The sequence below is a fragment of the Triticum aestivum genome, chromosome 2D (genome assembly GCF_018294505.1).
Source record: "Triticum aestivum cultivar Chinese Spring chromosome 2D, IWGSC CS RefSeq v2.1, whole genome shotgun sequence".
NCBI classification, from domain to species: domain Eukaryota; kingdom Viridiplantae; phylum Streptophyta; class Magnoliopsida; order Poales; family Poaceae; genus Triticum; species Triticum aestivum.
This window is the reverse complement of record NC_057799.1, coordinates 614,312,189-614,318,050: the sequence shown is the minus strand read 5'-3', so window position 1 is coordinate 614,318,050 and position 5,862 is coordinate 614,312,189.

Sequence of the window (5,862 nt, the reverse complement as noted above, 5' to 3'; positions counted from 1 at the left end):
TATGCGAGGAGATATGATGCGATGAACAGAGCCACATAATATGAGAATTTAGGACTTGGCAAAAAACAACGAGGGGGAAAAGTCAACCTCGTCCAGATCTAGGGTTGCACGGACTTCAAGGCGGGCTGGTGCTCGCCGGAGACGGAGGGAGATGGCCGGAGAAGGGCGCCGGCGTCGGGGCCGGCCGGATCTGGTCCGGGGCGGCGAGGCGGCGACCGGGGCGGCGTCCGGCGGGCGAGGTGGCGGGCGGCGGCGGCCGGGGTGGCTGCCGGCAACGAGGAGGTTCGGTGGCCGGGCGACGGAGCTCGCGACCGGCGGCGGCAGCTCGCCGGCGAGCTCAGGCGGCGAGCGGAGGCGGCTCGGGCGGGCGGCGTCGGGGAGTCTGGCCGCGGGGGCCAGCGATGGGCTCAGCGGGCCGGCGCGGCGCGGGTGGCCGGGGTGCCACGTGGAAGACCGGGAGTGGTGCGGAGGCAGCGGCGATTACTGTCCGGCGCGGACCGGACGTGTCCGGCGGCGGAGAGGGAGCGGGGCTAGGGTTTGGACTGCGGGATTTCGGAGGGGTGCACATATTTATAGGTAGAGGGAGCTAGGAGACTCCAAATGAGGTGCGGTTTTCGCCCACACGATCGTGATCCAACGACGGAGAGCATGTGAGTGACTTAGATGGGTTATTGGGCTGTTTTGGAGAAGTGTTGGGCTGCAACACCCAGAAGGCCTTCGCGGTTACCCGGTTAACCGTTGGAGCATCAAACGACCTCCAAATGGCACGAAACTTGACAGGTGGTCCACCGGTGGTGTACCAAGTCCACTTGGAAAACCTCGGTCCATTCCGAGAACGTTTGACACCCGCTCACGAAAAGAGACAAGAGGGGTCCGCCGGTGCATGTGGCAGTGTCGGATTGCAAAACGGACAACGGGGAAAATGCTCGGATGCATGAGACAAACACGTATGCAAATGAGATGCACATGATGACATGATATGAAATGCATGACATGAACAAAATGCAAAACGAAAGACAAAACCCAACCACGGAGGGAGTATCATAACACATAGCCGAAAATGGCAAGAGTTGGAGTTACAAATAGGGAAAGTTACATCCGGGGTGTTACACAGATCTAGGTCATGCTCCTCGTGACTGTTCGGCGCACCAGTCATGGGCTCAAATCCATCGAAGATCAAGTCTCCGCGGATGTCGGACGTATAGTTCAAGCTTCCAAACGTGACCTGATGGCCAGGGGCATAGCTATCGATCTGCTCCAGATGGCCAAGCGAGTTGGCCCGCAGTGCGAAGCCGCCGAATATGAAGATTTGTCAGGGAGGAAGACCACACCCTGGATCGCATCGTTGTAGATGATTGAAGGAGCCATCAAGCCTTATCATGACGACACAGTGGAACTCTCAATGAAAGCACCAATGTCGGTGTCAAAACCGGCGGATCTCGGGTAGGGGGTCTCGAACTGTGCGTCTAAGGCTAATGGTAACAGGAGGCGGGGGACATAATGTTACCCAGGTTCGGGCCCTCTCGATGGAGGTAATACCCTACTTCCTGCTTGATTGATCTTGATGATATGAGTATTACAAGAGTTGATCTACCACGAGATCGTAGAGGCTAAACCCTAGAATCTAGCCTATGATTATGATTGTTCCTCTTGTCCTACGGACTAAACCCTCCGGTTTATATAGACACCGGAGGGGGCTAGGGTTACACAGAGTCGGTTACAGAGAAGGAGATCTACATATCCGAATTGCCAAGCTTGACTTCCACGCAAAGGAGAGTCCCATCCGGACATGGGACGAAGTCTTCAATCTTGTACCTTCATAGTCCAACAGTCCGGCCAAAGTATATAGTTCGGCTGTCCGGATACCCCTTAATCCAGGACTCCCTCACCCGCCTCCTGTTACCATTAGCCTTAGACGCACAGTTCGGGACCCCCTACCTGAGATCCTCCGGTTTTGACACTGACCGGATACCCTTCGTGCTGACACGAGGGAGGGGGGCTGCTAGCTACTTCGCACTTTGCTAGGTGAGCCTCGGTTGGGGCGGGGGGCGGGGCATGCATTCATAGCTTAGGATTCCCTTCGTGCCGACACGAGGGAGGGGGGCTGCTAGCTACTTTGCACTTTCCTAGGTCAGCCTAGTTGGGGCGGGGGCGGGGCATGCATTCATAGCTTAGGATTTCCTTCGTGCCGACACGAGGGGGAGGGGGCAAGCAATATCGTGCGCCTTTGAGATAGGTGCGACATCGAAGTTGCATTTGGTATTTGAAAATCAAACCACCCTTTTCATACATATAAATTTGGTCCACATGCAAGTATGTTCATGTTCTGACCCTCTCCCGCGTCATTTTTCGCCATACTTATGAACATTAGCCAAGTCGGATGACGCAACAGACACGGTTCACTCAAACTAACCGTGTGCCACGCCTGCACCCCTGTCACGCACACATCCGCACAGTACATTGGGCTCCACGAGGCTACCCCTCTCAAAAATATCTGCCCGCCTCGAGGGTTTTTCTATTTCATAACACACGATTGTTATCTCCGGAGCGTGTGCAATTTTTCTTCTTCCCAATCCCACTGCATCCCTAGAAAATATCTACCCGCCTCGAGGAGGGTTTTTGTGTTTCATAACACACGGTTGTTATCTCTGGACCGTGTGCGATGTTTCTTGTTCCCAATCCCGCCTGCCCCTAGAAAATATCAGCCTGCCTCGAGGGTTTTTCTATTTCATAACACACGGTTGTTATCTCCGGACCATGTGGGATGCACCATCTTCAAAATTTTCGTTAGCCCCGGCATATCACTCCCGCGTTTGACTCCCGCGTTGTAAAATTTTCAGTACCCGCGTCATTTCCTCAAACACACCCCCACCCCCCTCCACACACACACACACACACACACACAAAAACCTCCTCGGGCATGCACGCGCGCACACACACACCCTCCCTCACTCGAAACCCTAGCAAGGTCCCCGCCGCCGCCGCCGCGATACCTTTATTGTCAACATCTGCCAGTTTGCCCGTGCAGCTTACCCACCGGTCTCCATACCAAGGCCGCCCTGAGTATCTTAGATGACACCTGCCAAACGCCCCTTTCCCCCCAGATCCCCATCCCCATCCCCCACTCCACAGCGTCGCAGCCTAAGCCAGGCTACGCTTCCCATGGAGCTCGAGGAGCGACTGGCTCAAAAGAGGTGTACCGCGATCTCTTCGCCCGATGTCGCCGAGGAAGCTGATGACCAATACTGGCGGCAGGAACTCAAGCAGCGGGCTAGAGTATGCGGGCATGTCTCTTCTACCGGCTACGACATCCAGGTCATGGACAGCGACGGCCTGAGGCGGGCTATGTCACAGGTTAAGTGGCCCAACCCCAACCCCTCGGGTTCAACCACCGTCGATCTCATGCATGGCCCCGCCGCTAATCTCCTCTGGCTCACTGTCAACAACTTGCGATCCTACATCACCATCAAGCCCCTTTTGTCGTTTCTGAAGGACACGTTCTGCGATGCTAGCTTGGGATCCACAGCTTCCAAGTCAGACCTCATCGACGGCGACCACGAGGAGGGCACCCTCTCCGGCTCTTCCAAGGGGAAAGAGCCCATCTGCTCTTCCAAGGGGAAAGAGCCCGTCTGCGACATCAGGGATCGGAGGACACCCTACACTCGTGCTCTTCCAAGGGGAAGGAGCCCATCTGCGACAACATGGAGCACATCCAGGGTCCGTTCTCTTCCAACGGGAACGAGCCCATCTGTGACAAGTGAGGAAACCCATTATTTGTTGTGCCATGCCTCTTCACAGGGGGAAGCCCATGATTTGTTTTGTCGAGTCCCTCTTGTAGTGTAGTGAGAATATGTCCAGTTTTAATTGCTATATCGGGTTGTTTACAGTATATATGCCTTGTTTATTTCAGCTGTTCACAATGTGATGCTCTGTATGTGCAATTATTTGCTGTGCAGTACATTTCATCAATCCAGTTTTAAACATACCGATAGGAATGCATATATTTGCTGCTTGCTGTTAAGCCTGTTATAGCTAGCATATGCCTCTTTTAAAGTTTTTTGATTGTTCTGTTGTTTGTAGTTAGCATATGTCCAGTTTCAAATGCTATCTTTGGTTGTTAGTAGTATGCCTTGTTTATTCCTGTTATTCAAAACGTGATGTTCTATATGTGCAAGTATGAACTGTGCAGTTCAATTTCATCAGTACCAGTTTCAACAATACCACTATGGCCCTGTTTGTTTTGGATTCTGGGAACAGATTCAGCTTTGCCAATGAAGCCGAATTTGGAATGTGAAACAAACAGCTATTTGGAATCAGCTTTGCCAGTGAAGCTGGATCTGGATTTGGGTCATTTTTAGTGCAATGCCTTGAAGCACCTCAAAGTGTACTTCGGTGGTGAAGCTGATTCGCAGAAACAGCTTCGCCACCGAAGCGAATCCATAGGTGATTAAAATCCAAGCGAAGCTAAAACAAACAGGGCATGAATGACTACATTTGGTTGCTGCATCTTGTAGTTAAACACGCCTTTCCATTTTTATTTAACAATGACCAGTGTACTTAGACCGGCACAATACCTGTCTGAATGACTATGTTTGCTTGTTGTTAAATGTTAGGCCTGTTGCAGTTAACACACCTTTTCACTTGTTTTGCTTTACTAGCATGCTTAAACCTGCACACTGAAGCTATCTTTTGGAGATTATTTTGTCTGCCATGGATAATTCTGGTTGATGTTTAGCCTGTTGTGCTTAACATGCTTCTCGATGTCCCTACACAGGATAATTTTGGGAACGACTGTTGTTTTCCATCGAGGTTAGTTTCATCCCATGGCTTATATATGCTCATTGTTCAGGATATCGGTAGCTGGTACCATATAGGCCGGGGGCTGATAAGGGACTAATCGATGAATCTGACTTTTAGCTGAATATATCTTCAACGCATTTATCGTTAGGTTAACTAGGGCCATATGTAATATATCTGAGGCTACATAGCAACGTGCACTGTACTTAATGTCTACATATGCAATCCTAGGCTAAATAGCAACAAGGAAGAGTGTTACCTTAATGTTCTGATGATGTCTAGATACACGTAGAAGAGCAGCAGCAGCAACAACAACAACAACAACAACAACAACAACAACAACAACAACAACAACAACAACAACAACAACAACAACAACAACAACAACAACAACAACAACAACAACAACAACAACAACAACAACACAGCAGTTTGGATACTCAACTTAGCTCAGAGGTTAGAGTTAGTTTCTAGCTCATGACTAACCCTGAACTAACTCCATCCAAAGAGGTGTTTGGATGACAGGATTAGATACTTAGATTGACAATAAATGCACTAGGAGAACTAGCTACAATTAGCACCTCTTGGGTTGGATATTTTTTTCAGTGGGTTATAGATGCAACTAGCTCAAACTAGCCCTCATGTTTAGATATAATTTAGGGCTATTTGAGCCCGAACTAGCTCAAACTAACTCTAACCCATGGATACAGCAGCAGTTAATCAACCGATAATTTGTAAGAATGCAATAAACTCCTTCTGGCCCATGATATAATATGTTAATTCATCTAATATGTGAGTATATTGGATGTTATAAGATATTATATAAGAGTGTTGTACTACATCATTGTGCAATTGGTGTTTATCTCCTAATATTAACTTCGTGCTTTTAGGTACATATGTCATTGGTAAAGATCCGCGCTTCGACCCTTTCTGCATATGGGGAAAGGAGATATCGATGAACCAGCATCAAGTGAGGAAGCTAATAAAGATTGTTAGTAAAATGGGTCAAAAGATGGCAATTAAACTATTTGTTTACACTTTATCCAATACAACAGCAAACTGTAG